Below are 15081 nucleotides of genomic sequence, written 5' to 3'. Positions count from 1 at the left end.
AGAGGCTAGAATAGTATCTCAATCCCTTTGGAATTTCATTCACTTTTGGTGATTTCAGTGGATTGAAGGTTCTCTGTACCAATCTTGTTCTAGCTCCCGAACGAGCCTTCCCCAGATTTTTCTATTTTCGCTACTCTATGTCGCTTCTAATCTGACAGCATGTTATTATCTATGACGTAGTCTGCAGGGTATCTGCAGACCATCCAATAGGTGTTGGTCCTCTCCACTTCATCTGGTCCCTAAGACAAACGGCAAATGGCGGCCATGTAGAGATTGTAGGTGCCTGAACACTCAGACAGTTCCAGACCAATATCCCATTCCACTCATCCATGAATTTGCGCAATCGCTTACTAACGACCGTGTTTTTACGACCTTGGATCTAGTCAAGGCGTACCACCAAATCCTTGTCACTCCGAAAAAAATCCCAATTCGGCTATCCCCACAGCTTTCGGACTGTTTGAGTTCATTAGAATGACTTTCGGCTAATGCAACGCTGCGCAAACCTTCCAGAAGTTTGTACGAAACTTGAACTTTTGTTTCATCTACATGCATGATGTTTTGGTCGCTTCCTCTTCACAATCTGAGCACTTGGAACATCTAGAGTGCATTATTCAACGTCTCCTTGAAGCGGAACTTGTCCTAAACGTTGAGAAATGCAGGTTCCTCCACAGGCAGGTAAAATTTTTCACCCACCTGACAACCCCTGACAGTATCCAGCCTGGCCCAGATAAGGTTGAGGCGATAAAGAGCTTTCCCTTACCAACCAGGGTAAAAGATCTGCCAAGATTATTGGGCATGTTAAACTTCTATAGTCGTTTCTAGCCTAAAGCCGATCATCACCAAGCCACCTTGAACGCCTACTTATCTGGACCCAAGCTAAAAACTCCCGCGAGATTGCATCGTCTGCTGAGGCCGTCCATGCGTTTGAGTCGGCCAAACAACAGCTTGTTGATGCAACACTGCTGGCAGTCCTTCAGTCAGATGCACCCCTAGCTGTATTCATCAATGCCTCAGATACAGCGGTAGGCACCGCTCTTCACTAACAGGTGAATCAAATCTGATAACCGTTGAGCTTTTTTTTTAAAACGACTCAACCCAGATTAACGCAACTACAGGTACTCGCCGCATAACTCACCATAAAATATTTCCGCTTATCCGTCAATGTATTCACGGCCCACAACTCCTTTACTTTCGCGCTTAGAAAAAAGCCCGACAAATTGTCCCCTCGCTAACTTCGGCACTTGAGTTATATCAGCCAATTTACTTCTGATATCCAACATGTGTCTGGAAAAGACAACGTTGTTACAGATGCTTTGTCTCGAATCTCGGAGGTAACAGTCCCCACCGCGGTCTACTATACGGCAATCGCCGAGGCACAAAAAGACAACGCGGAGCTTCAGAGCCTAAAGGCAAACTCCAAATACAAATTCAAGGAGTTTCCTATTTTCGGCTGAAACTCTTATTTACTTTTCGAGACCTCAGATAAGGGACCCAGGCCATTTTTTCTGGCCGATTTTCGGTTAGTCACTGATAAATACTTCTGGCAATCCATGAAAAAGGAGGTAAACTCTTGGGCCAGACAGTGAATCGCGTGCCAGAACTCTAAGATCAACAAGTATGTTCGAAACGAAGGAGGTGTACTCCCTCGGTCAATCAAGCGCTACACCATCCATCTCCACATCATCAACCATTTGCGAGACTCGCATGGATTCAAGTATTGCATCACAATCATCGGCATTACGGTACAATCATGTACCGAGACCGTTTGGGTGTCCTAGCCATTATCATCACGAACCAGGCAATGCAATTCGAATCTACTCTTTTCGCTGAGTTAGGAAAGCTCCTAGGTTTCAAACGGCATAGGACTACTGCATACCATCCATAGTCCAACGGTACCCTGGAACGTTGACACCGGACGCTGTAGGCTACCTTAATGGCAACAATCCGTGGTGATCGCGGTTTTTGCCTTCGGTCCTCCACGGCCCCCGTCTGCACAGGGACGTGGTTTCTAAGCTGCGATCGACTTCACCTTCCCGACACACGACAACGGAGGTCAACGCTCCCAAGAACCTCGAGACGTGTTCGCAGGTCCTCATTTGGTTGGACGCTCCTCGTAAGCCGCTGCAACCCCCGTAGGAGGACCCCTTTAAAGTTCTGGAATGATACGAGCACTCGTTCAAGCTCGGCGCCCGGGGCAGGCCCAAGTGATTGTCCTCTTCGAGCCCTAAGGCTTTCGACGAACCGGCAGCCGCTTCGAAAACGCTCGAGAAGCAACTGATTCGTCCGGTGACATTGCAATTGGGTGCGACTATTGTGCATTACGAAGGGGATATAGGAAGTACTACTGCAATCGCTCAAATTCTTACGTAATTCGCTGCAGATTCCCATTAGTGCTGTTACATCACCACGTTCTACATTGTCCCCCAAACAAAAGAGCTCCGATAAGCCAGTAGCCGGAAACAAACCGAAAAATCCTACTTTAATCACATGAAGCTCACAGAAAAGTTTCGAACAACAATACCCACACAATGGAGGATGTCCACCCCAAACTTATTTTCTTTTTTTCATGCACAATGGACCGCTGGAAACCACAAATATTGTTACACATTTATTTGAACAAAAGCGGGAAATAACAACCAAAATGCACATTTAAATCTTCTCCAAATCACAATACAAACCAGCAAACAATACAATCGTGTTGGCCCCTTCCCGGGAGGCTAAGTGGAAAAACAGTATCCGTGTAGGAGGATACGATACTTGAACCTAGAAAGCACTTAAAAACGCTTCTCGAATCCACCTGAAAAGTTAGTCAAACTTTTTAGCTGCACACACGACGAGTGCATACCTAGTTAGTTCGTCCACCATTTCACAAGCTATGTTTTACAACAATGGACCGTTCCAGCAGCAGAGAATCTATACACAACAGAAAAAAAATTAAACAGCAGATCTGCCTTCATTTGCCGCTCCTTACGCCACAGACGAGAGAAGACGAAATTTGTGCAATTCAGTCCTGAAAAGGACGAGAAAAGTAGAAAGCTTTTAAGTACTTTGAGCATGAAGCGAAAAAAGTGCATTTCATTTTACACTAAAATAATTTTTTTGTTGCACGCAAAGAAAAAATCATTCCAATTTTTTTCGTCCTTTTTTACAACTTTTCCCATCATCCTTCGCTAGCACTTGAACGTCACAGTCACAATAGAATAGGATGAAGCTCTGTCTGTGAAAGGAGAAGTTATCTGGAGAGACGGCACGCTCAAGGTAGATGACAAGGACTGAATGAACTCTGCAGCTCGCAAGGATTATACTTTGAAATTCGCAGATGCAGCCACCAACTATCCAACAAGCGAACTATGGCCGCTATAAGGCGCCAAGGATGCCGCTGTAACCCCAGACGAATATGGCGTTTGATAAGAGAAAGATGAAGGCAACAGCACTCCACGTCCTGGGGATTTATTATGGAAGGCAATTGATAAGATTCTTTTCAAATTTTAGAATAGATGCTTCCAGCTTTCGACCCGGAAAATCTGGTAAAAGGATGTATGACAACTACATATGTGGAAGAACAGTTCAAAAGTTTCTGACTATTCATATTCGACTCCTTTCAACTTATTTGTTTCAAATTCCTTTTAGTATCCATCCATGAATATTATCCCAGACAAAATGCTTTCAAAGTGAAACTTATCTCCTCAAGGACCTTAAATTCAATACGAAATATCGCATTCCAGAAAATATTAAACAAAACTCAACACAATCGTATTGACACAATCAACCCAAGACATATCAACTATGAATTGAGCCACATATCCTTTCGTATCATGAACAAGCAAAACTTTCTTCATTTCAAGCTACTGCACATATCCTTCAAGGGTGGATAACCGCAAAGAAAACACCCATTGTCAATAGACCGGGGTGGATTTTGAAAGGCACCATTCCCGCACAAGACGTAACACATCATTGACGTTAAGAAATTTTCAAATTTCCAACTACAGACACTTTCTCGGTTTGCCTCAGTTTGGCGTCGTATCCTTTCTGTTGTTCAATTCTCAAATTCGATACTTTTCAAGTTTCCCCCAAAACGAGTTTTCATTATTGTCTTAAAAAGGTAGAACGAGATGAGGAATTCGAAAGGAATAAATCGAGGTAAAACTTTCAATTTTACTCATTTTCTTGACGTGCTTCCGACTCATTCATTCTGTCCACCCTTTAGGGTGCTTTTTCTTCAGGTGGTTGTTTTGATGTGGAAATACTTTTCCGGGAAGTTATCCGCAGGATGCAAGATTTCCTTTAGGTGGTTTGAGGGATTTTGATCCTTGGTTTTTGGTCGAGGTATCCATGGCTTTGTTGGCTTATTTTTTGAGAGATATTGGTTTTGGCTTTGAATAGTTCAAAGGTAAAGGTCGTAAAGGACCTATCCACTGTAGACTCCTTTTAATTGCCAAGAATGTAAATAAAATTCAGGAGAAATTTAATTAGTAAATGAGAAATTCATATTTGATACAATTTGGTTACAGCAAATGTGACCCAATTCAGAATAATCAATAAAAGGAGATGAGATCCCAGCAAGAATGTGGGCTTCGATAGAAGTCCTGGAGGAAACTGTAAAAGGTAACATGCGTTACGTAAGGAACTGTGGCAACCATGAAAAAAAAAAAAAACAAATAGAAAATCGGAAGTTCAGGGCTTCAGGTATGAAAAGCTTTTGTATTCCCTCTCAAAAAATACAGGTCAGCTCATGCCTGTACTGCCTCACCAACCTGAAGGCCTAAAGGATACCTGGCTTTCAATCAGAATGACTATATTACACTTGAGGCTCGGATCAGGCCCTAGTCTTCGAAAGGCTTCCAGTACGGCCAGTACCTACACTGACTTTGCTTGGTTGGAGAGCCCGCAGCGAAATTCCTAGTGAAGCTCGACTGGTGTGGGGGCTGGCCCACTGGGAATGCCCAGAGTTCATGAAGTACTTCATCTTGGGTGTTACTGTGTCCTCAAAGGTCGTCAAGGATCCTAAACGGGTCACTTACAATACGGGGAGTGGTGTCCCCGAGGTTCCCGAGCAAGTAGTTCTGACCCCCTAGCCGTAGTAATAATTGCGTCCTAGGTAGTAGCCTAGCATAGCCTCGAGAAAGTTTTCCGATGAAGATCGAACTGCTAGTGACCGATACACGCCGGGACACACTAGGAGTCCCCGGAGCCGTGGATAAGGTGATGTGAGCATAGCTCTGCCACGGTAATAGTTGTGCCAGGAAATTAACTTCTTTCATTGTTCTTGAAAAATTCTTAATTTTCGGAATGAAAAACAAAGACTTTGTAGTGTCATCTAGAAAATTCTGTAAAAGATTTATCGAATAGCAGGCGGTATGAACACTACTACGTTTCCCAGCAGAGAAAACTCTTCTCAGGTGGCCATCTAGGGTGGTTCCCAAATAGGAGTCGATCACTGCAACTAGCAGGAGCAGTTGACAATATATCCGGTCCAGGTGTACATATCTGGACAGTTACCAGCCCCCTCTAGACCAAGACCAACGCCTACCCAGCCGAAGATCACAGCCGTCCAACAACCAGCAGCCGGACCTCATCTAAAGAAAGCCATTACTTTAGCCCCGTACCGAGCCCGGCATGCCACAGGCAGGCAAAATACAGTAGTAAGTAAGAAGAAGGAGTGGCGGCCCAGTGAAGGCTGAAAAGTGCGGCAGCGGCTGGAGAGGCGCACGCTACTTCTACTCCGAGAGAATACGATGAACCCGGAAATCAAACAGCAGATACGCCGGGACCTTCAAGAACTGAATTGGAAGCAGAAATTGGAAAAAGCGGGACTACCAGCTGAACGAGCAGCCAATCTGTCGGAGCATCAAGAACCAACTGGTGCAGAGGGTGCAGAGGAGCCGTACGTGATGCTCTGGATCCCGAGATCTTACACGAAATAGATATAGCCATCAGAGCCCTGCTGAATTAAAAAATAATAAAGAAAGAAAAAGAATGCTTCATATACTCTTCTTTTAATTTGGTCTAGGAACAGTGACAGAACGGGGTAAAACCCAGATTAGACTGGGGGCTACCGGTACGAGTATACAAGCTATAGAAGCCAGCATGAAACCATAAAAGTACTGCTGCACTTTGGGAAAGAGGTCTCAAGATGCATGGTGGCAGTACATCAACATAACAGGGGCTTTGTCCTCGATGGTAAATCCGTTCCAGACTATTGCACACGACGCGCTGGTAAAAACTTAAATGACGAATACAAACAATACGGACGAGGAAATAGTGGGAATGAGCTGGCTGCGTTTATACCCCCACCACCCAGCGAAGGACGCAACAAGGGCTGAAATACCCGACGAGACATCGGGATGCGCAAACAGAAAAGAAGAACCGCAAAGTTATCCGGCACCTGCAACAAAGACGGCCCAGACAGTACCAAGCAGTCCTAGAGTTGCGGAAAAAGGTACAGAGGAAACTGCTGAAACTCGACAGATAATTTCGAATATAAACCGAGTGGGAGCATTGTCGACTACCCTGGTGAAAGTTGAAGAGGAAAGGCTCATTAAGAAATGCCTGGTAGTTGTGAAGCGCATGCGATCTGCGACGTTCCTCCAGAAAAACGTCAGCAAAGGGATGAGAAACGGGCTGATGGAGCTGGAGGAACGCCTGAACAGAATTTCGTACTATAGGCGGACATGGAGAGTAAGAGAAAGCAGAAACAACGGCGCCTCCCGATGGGAACACCGCGAGCGCTAAACGGATTGCAAACAGCCCGTTACCGAGCGAACTGGGGAAAACAAAGAAAGGAGGAAGGAGCATCTAGGAGAGACTTCACTCAGGTACTCTCCAGGGCTTAAAAGAAGCAGGCGAAGACGGATCACAGGCAACAACAAGCCGCGTCATTAGAAAAACCTCTGCTTAAAATTAATGTGGACACGAAGCATGGAACGCCAAAAGAAATGGTAGAGAGTTGAAGGAGGACTAGACCGCAAGCTCTACTTATTATGCCGACGGCAGGCAAGACTTTTGCCGAAGTGCTCAGTGAAATCGATTAAAAGGTCAAGCCCGAAGATGGCGGAGCAGAAGTGTCTTCCATTCGAAAAACGAAGGGTGGTGGAGTGCTAGTCGAATTAGGCCCGAAGAAAATAAATAAAGTTACGTTCTGTCAAGCAATCAAGGGGCTTCTGATAGAGAAAGCTTTGGTTTCCAGCCTAGAACCCACGTGTTCTCTAGAATTCCTCAGAGAAAAGAACGAGGTAAAAGAGCCCAGTTAACGAGAATGTCTGGAGGTAACCAACATCCGGATTGGTGTTGTCTCTGCGAACTCCCGAGGCCAGAAACTCACTGTGGTGAAAGCTGCGGAACAATACGCGAGGAAGCTGCTAAAGGGGGGAAATCAGAATTGGTTGGGTAGTGTGTAGGATATGAATCTGGGCCGGCCAAATCATACATTACAGATGTTTGGATTATGGGCACACGTCTGCAACCTGTCGGGGACCTGATAGAAGGGTAACATGCCGCAAATGCGATCAGGCGGACCATAAAGCGAACACCTACAATGAAAAGGAGAGTTGCGTCCTATGCAGGGATCGTGACGCGTCTATTGAGAACGGTGCTCACTCGGCTGAATCCAGTCTTCAGAGCAGAACTGGAAAGAGCTAGGAACATGTCAACATGATTCGCATCCTACAGATCAATATGCGCCGGAATGCTTACGAGTTGCTAGCGCAGTTCGCTACGAAGACCAAAGTTCATTTAGTGCCTATCAGTGAGCAGTACCGAAACAAGAACCGAGTTTCGTGGCACCCTGACAAATCAAGTAGCGTTACCATCTGGGTTCGGGACGGCGCCTTGCTTAGGTCTCTTACCCACACCCGAGGGGATAGCATAGTCTGGATTCGGTGTTTCTGTCTAACACCGAATGAGATAATGCCAGACTTTTGAAGGAGGACATTATCTTGGACACGGAGGGGCGGAGCCTGATGGTGGGTAACTTGAATACCAGGGCACTTGAAGGGGGCATGTCTCACCCAGACTCCAGAGGGAAACGAATTCTCGAAATAGCGATGAGAACAGGACTGGTAGTTTTAAACAAGGGATTGTTCCGATGGAAGCATTCTACACGTAGCCCCCGCATCACAATCACGGATGTCACTGGTGGACGAATGGCAAGCGATCATCAATATATTGCCTTCGACGTGGTTGACACAAACTCACGGTGTTCGCCACCCTGGCGCTCTTTCCGTGCATAAAAAGTTTGCGAAGGTAAACACTGGGAGGTTCGTCGAAGCAGGTGGGGCCCGCGCTGGCGCTGCAGCTGACACTGTCGTTAATTCAGTTACGAACCTGATAATGACGGTCTACGGAGCTTCCATTCTCAGGAGGGCATCGAGAGTGGCAAACCCTCTATGTATTAGTGGACGGTGGAAATTGCAGAGCTCCAGAAAGAATGTCACAAACTTCGCCGGTTGACATAACGTCTAAACGGCCAGGAGGAGGCATAAACCATAATGACAGAGTACAGATCAGCCAAAAGGAGACTCAGCAACACAATAAACAAGTGCAAAGATCGCTGCTGGCAGGACTTGGTTGGCGAAGTGAATGGAGACCCGTAGGGATTCGACTACAAACTGGTAACCCGAAAAATCGGGGCGTTTATTTAAAGCCGAACAGATGGACCCCATTGAATGAGTACTATTCCCTGCACACCCTGTATAGGATTATGACGGCAGTGCAGAAAGCGCCGAGGACTGCCTTTATAAAAGAGTCGGAGCAAAAAGGAGGATGAAAAAAAGGCGCCAGGACCCGATAGCCTCCCAACAGAGGTATACAAACCAATGCCGCTACATCAACCAGAGCTACTGCTCGGCGCATTTAACGCTTTCCTGAAACAGGGCATTTTCCCTTCTCGTCGAAAGCTGACGAAGGTTTCGCTGATCAGCAAAAGGATTGCTTGACATTGTTGGGAATGTGCTCGAAAAGCTCATCAAAGTAGACTCGCAGTGGTGATACGCGCTGCCCGAGACTCATCTGCACAGCACTTTGGCTTTGGAGCAGAGAGATCCACAGTTGAGTCTGTCATACAAGTCGCGGATACCGTTCGTTGAACGGAGGCACACAGCCGCCGATCTCGGCGGGTGGTGCTCCTTGTAACGCTTAACGTCATAAACGACTTTAATTCCACAAGATGGAAAGACATTCAAGGCACACTAGGCAATACTTTCCAAGTTCTGAACTATCTCTTACGGTATTAAGGGATAATCCGAGGTATCGCTCATCGCCCTATGAGACGCTAGAGGGTCAGACGAGGATGGAGGCCACATTGGGGGTAGCACAGGGATCCATCCATAGTCTGCTTAGACTCGACATACCAGAAGAGTCGAGCCTGGTCGGTTATGTAGACGATGTCCTGACATTTGTTGCTAGACGCACTGTCTAACAGGCGCAAAGCAGACTTGGCATATTGATCCGACGGGTAAGCGGATGGATGACTGCTCATGATTACAACTCTGCGCTGGGAAAAAGCCGAAGTAATCAGCGGTTAAATACCTTGGTTTAATGCACGACTGGTGAAAAATGAGCTTCTTCGAACAAATCAAGTCAGAGGCGGACAGGACTGCAGCTGGAGTCTTGGACTTGAGTCGGCTGTTGGCGAATGTCGGGGGCCTTATATCTATTAGGAAATGTCTTTCTAGTGGAGCAACGTAGTCAGTTCTGCTCTTCGGCGCGGAGGTATTGTCTGACGCTCTTGGCAAGGAGGTATATCGTAATCGTCTTGCACAAGTAGAGAGACGGGGAGCTTTGCGAGCTCATCTGCCTACCGCACTGTCTCTGAACGGGCCATGATGGTGGTCGCGAGGGTGATCTTCCTTGCCTTTTTTGCTAAGGAGTGTAAAGCCATATACGAGTGCAAGGGGGAAGAGTGAAGGGAGGTGGTTGCTCGTGAAAAAGGGCAATGTACACTAGACGAGTAGCAACTCTCTTGGCAAAATGAGACCCGAGGCGCGGCTCATTAACAACTTAGTTGCGTGGTACTGACTATTTTCTGAGCCAGTTCTTAAGTGAATACGGAGGTTTTCAGTTCTATATGCACGAGATTGGAAAGGCACAATCTCCAGATTGTGTGTTTTGCAATGGAGTTATGGACGACGCCCATCACACTTTTTTCTCTTGTTGAAGATGGAGTGGGATTCGTCAGCAGCTCTATTTAAACACAAGGGATTTCACTCCACCGACGACGAAATCCGCACACGGTTGCTGGCAGCCAGCAGAGCCTATTTCAGCTTACCAAAATGGTTTCGCTCCTCCGAAGAACTGTTGGCTCTCTACATAATGAAGGATTCCGTAGCCTACATAACGACGTATGGATGAGGAGGATCCAGCCCGGAAAGTCTGTAAGGGCAACATCTATGGCAGAAAAAGAAGACGAGGTAGAGACCCTGCCTAAGATGAAGCAATGGCGTAGGTCAAGACGGCGCAAAACAGAATTGTCTGGAGGCAGAAATAGATCGGATACCGATTGTTGATCTGTTAATGATGATGATAATGTTCCCGGAAGGAGCGTTGCGAATGATGTATCTGTGGGCCGCCAGATGCGGACTCGGCATAAACCCAACCAAAACAGAACTGATGCTTTTTACCACCAAAACAAGGGTACCTGGATTTTATCTGCCACGGCTGAATGAACAAAAATTGGTTCTTTCCACCAATGTAAAGTATATGGGTGTAATCCTGGATCCAAAACTAAATTGGAGATTGAACACAGAACTGATCGTTAATAAGGCTACAATAACCTTCTATACCTGCAAGAGAACGTTTGCAAAGAAATGGGGTCGCTGACCGAAGATGGTTCTCTGTCGTGTGTCCAATCCTATCGTACGGTTCTATTGTATGGTGGCCAGCTTTGAGCAAAACGCACAATAGAACGAAGTTTAATAGGATTCAAAGATGTTACTGGGGCTCTGCAGTCCGACAGATGCTCTCAATATACTCCTACATCTCCCCCCCTGGACAGCGAAACTCTACGACCACAGTAATATCCTAGACGAAATACCTCGTGAAATCTAAGCGTTCCCCACCGATTATGCCACACACTAGCTGAACTTCATGAGAAGCTTTTCTGTGAACTTTCCAACCAGACGGGCGACGTGTTGCAAGGTTATGACACAGTATTCTTCACCGATTGATCAAAGATGGTCTGTGGTATCAGTACGGGGGTTTTCTCGAATACACACACACATTGTGTATCCGAATCGTATGGTCTCCCAGGTTTCGGCAGCGCATTCCAAGCGGAAGTGCTGGCGATACTGGAAATTTGTCGATGGTTGGAGCATGATCCGAGCCCCAAGACTAACATAGCCATTCGGACTGACAGCCAAGCGGCCATTAAGGCCTTGTATTCAACGACGACACCCTCCAGGCTGGAGAAGCAGAGATTTGGCCCACTTATACCAAAATCCGATCATGAGAGCTCTTGTGCCAGACGCTTTCAAATGCATATAAGATTACGGAAGTCAGCACGGAGCACTGGCCCATAGCGAACCATGAAGCCGCGGAGAAGAGGGGGAAAGCCTCAGGCACTTCCTCTGCGATTACCCATTTCTAGCTAAAGTCAGGCTAAGGCGACTGGTTCAACCATTCTTTGGAGACCTCAGAGAAATTTCTAGCCGCCGGGTGGGAGAGCTGCTTTCCTTCGTGAATCCCACGGGCTGGTTCTAAAGATCTGAGCCGACTGCACTCTGCCTCCCTACTCTCATAACAATAGTCACCACAGGATAATCAGATTCGACATTGAGGGTAACTCCGAAATAGAAAAAATAATAAGGAATCCCAGGAGAACGGATTGGGAATCCTACGCAACGCACTTGAGCAACAACATTGTCCACCTTCAAGGGGGAGGTGGCATCAGGAGCGAACTGGAATTAGAAACGGTGGTGGAAAACCTCAACACAATCGTCATTGACGCATATGAGGCCAGCTGTCCGGCTAAGATAGTTAAGTCATCAAGGAATGTACCATGGTGGAACAAGAACCTGCCAGAATGAGAACAGAGACACGAAAACTTTTTAACCGGGCAAAACAAACCGTAGACTGGCAGAGGTATAAAAATGCACTGACTGTGTATAGCAACGCGATCAGGGAAGCGAAATGGAACAGCTTCAGGGAATTCTGTGAAAGGATCGATCACAGAAGCAACCAAGCTGTACAAAGCTATAGCCAAAGACAGGGGAATATCCTCTGTCTGCTTGAAAAAGGAAGATGGGACATTTACCGAGAATGAGGAGGACAAGGTACACTTGCTCCTCAGAAGTCATTTCCCGGGGTCCTACCCCACGGTGGCAGGCGACAACATTCTGCGTGACACCCCAACAACGAATAAAAGGGGAAGGAAGGAGAGCTGGAAACTAGCAAATGAGGTATGCTCAGAAGCTAGGCTAAGATGGGCAGTGGGAAGTTTTAAACCACTGAAATCTCCCGGAGTAGATGGCATTTTCCCAGCACTTGTGCAGAGAGGCTTAGGAATTATCTTAGAGTCTCTTCTGAGAGTGGTAAGGGGGAGCATAGCACTTGGATACATACCAAAGGCATGGAGACGGACAAAAGTGGTCTTTATTCCGAAAGCGGGTAAAAATGATCCTTTTCAACCTAAATTTTCCAAACCAATTTGCCTAATATCGTTCGTACTCAAAACGATGGAGAAGTTCATAACAACTATATTAGAGCTAACGTTCTAAAGCGTAATCCCCTACATCACTGTCAGCACGCTTACCGGGCCAGAAAGTCGACTGAACCTGCTCTGTATCAGCTGACAGAGGTACTACGAGATGTCATAGAAACAAAAGAAATTGCACTGTGCGCGTTTTTGGATATCGAAGGAGCATTCGACAACACATCACACGCAGAGATACAAGATGCCCTGAGCCGCAAAGGAGTGGGAAACACCCTGGCATTCTGGATGGGCAAAATGCTAGAAAGCAGGCAAATAGAGGTACCGACAAGTACAAATTCTATTATCATGAACACCACTCAAGGCTGTCCACAGGGTGGAGTACCATCGCCGCTGATGTGGAGTATGGTAGTGGATGAACTCCTGGACGTGTTAACAAATACTGGAATACAAGTCCAGGGTTACGCGGAAGACATTGTTTTAATCTGTAGCGGCAATTATAAAGATACCTTATGTGATAGAATCCAAACTGGACTAAGGGTTACTAGCGCCTGGTGCAGGAAGGTGGGACTGCGAATCAACCCAGCCAAAACCACCATAGTACCATTCACTAGGAGGCGTAAACTTGATCACCTGAGAGCCATAACATTACATGATATGGAGATGAAACGAGAAACAGAAGTCAAATATTTGGGAATTACGCTAGACCAAAAATTACTCTGGAAGACACATGTCGGAAAGCCACAAGAGCTCTGTTGGCTTGCAGATCCATAGCAGGAAAAAAATGGGGTTGCAGCCCGAAGATACTACTTTGGATATATACTGCAATAGTAAGACCAATGATTACCTATGGAGCGGTGATCTGGGCAGAAAGAACCGAACTCAGCACACAAGCCAGGGAATTACGAGTACATAAGCTCCAAAGGCTGGCTTGCGTGTGTATTAGTGGGGCAATGAGGACATGCCCAACGGCATCCCTGGAGGTCCTTCTGGGATTAACCCCTCTCCATCTGCACATACAGATGCAGGCAAGGAGGGCAATATTCAGGATGGCCGGTAGTATGAGTGAGGCGGGGAGCTGCCTGAATCGAAGGAAGATTGATATTCTTTCTAGGCGGTATCCCGAATTACTGATACCAAGGGATAATATGACAACGACGTTTCATTTCGATAAGAAGTTTGAAACACGTTGGAGTAACAAGGCAAACTGGGAGAACGTGGCTGCGACATACGGCTTAAACCAGCAACTGATTACTTAGTACACTGAAGGATCCCTCACAGCAGAGGGAGCGGGTGCCGGTGTCATTGGTCCAAGGAAAATGTACTTTGAGCCAATGGGCAGGTACACTAGCGTAGCCGGAAATATATGCCATAGACAAATGTGCCTCCTTTAATCTGCAAAGGAACTATAGGAGGGTCCAGGGGAATACGCACAAAGGATTGCTTAAACCTCACCAACAAAAACCTCCGAATCATAGTAGGAATTCTCACTGGTCATTGTCGGCTGAACTACGGACACTGCCTGCAGGTTTTGTGAGGAGGAGGACGAAATCTAGATAGTGTCCCGCACTTGTGCAAAGTATAATAGGTCGAGGCATCTGGGAGAACACTTAATACCAGATGCAAAGCTGAAAGATCTGGAAGTAGGGAACATACTAAAGTTCCTAACGGTTATAGGCCTGCTTGAGATACTATGATCAATAGGTACACTATAACCAGTAAAAGAGGCACAATAATTCTTCAAGGACGCGGTGCGACTTTCCCTTAACAGAATAATAATAACAGTAGTCACGATCTTGGGAGTTCGTGGCATCAGAACGGCGCACCACAGCACTAATTGGGCTCATCGAAGCGGCCACTGATACCTACCTACCCTTGCGGCAAGCAAAAATTGCTTTTAATTAAATCAATTATTAAGCAACATGTTGACGTTTTGGAGAAGTTAAGTTATTAGAAATAAAATAAGTTTGTAGTCCTAAGCTGATCCTGTACATGAATTTAAATAAAAAAGTTTGATTGAACTGTACTAAAAATTGTCTCATGCGACTTCTTTGGCGGTACAGATACTGCTGAAGAAGCACTTGCCATTCAAATTATGTTACTCAATACGATAAGAAGGTTGAAGTACCTGAAGTGACTAGAACTCAGATGAAGGGATTGGAAGCAATTAAAATACCAACACGGATTTGTTCTGTCTCCTCTACCCAGTGAAGTTTGCATGGCTTTGACGAAGCATCAAAAAAGGTCTTTTTTGTCTGAATATACTTCCTCCCTCCATCCGAGTGAGTCCTACCTTAAACGAATGTTCAAAGTAAACTATGAAAGTAGGTACTCACCGCCTTTTCGAACATTATTCCGTAGTGACGGGCATACTATATAACATACTGAGTCCACACCACACTCTATTTTGAGCACAGAACAGAAAGGTTTCATATTTA

The 15081-nt window shown here is 46.0% G+C and overlaps 1 protein-coding gene across 2 annotated transcripts in view; it reads right to left on the bottom strand.

The window, feature by feature from the left end:
- Positions 1–15081, bottom strand: part of LOC119659922 (dipeptidase 1) — a 394749-nt gene that overhangs the window by 368431 nt on the left and 11237 nt on the right. Inside the window, exon 1 of one of the 2 annotated variants that reach the window (XM_038068254.1) lies at positions 14980–14996. The exons of the other annotated variant lie outside the window; for it this stretch is intronic. The gene's annotated coding sequence lies outside the window, so the exon portion shown is untranslated. Of the gene's footprint in view, positions 1–14979; positions 14997–15081 lie in introns of those variants that run through there. 2 annotated transcript variants of the gene reach the window in all.

The sequence above is a fragment of the Hermetia illucens genome, chromosome 6 (genome assembly GCF_905115235.1).
Source record: "Hermetia illucens chromosome 6, iHerIll2.2.curated.20191125, whole genome shotgun sequence".
Lineage (NCBI taxonomy): Eukaryota > Metazoa > Arthropoda > Insecta > Diptera > Stratiomyidae > Hermetia > Hermetia illucens.
The sequence above is the reverse complement of the archived record's forward strand: the minus strand, read 5'-3'. Positions and strand labels throughout refer to the sequence as shown.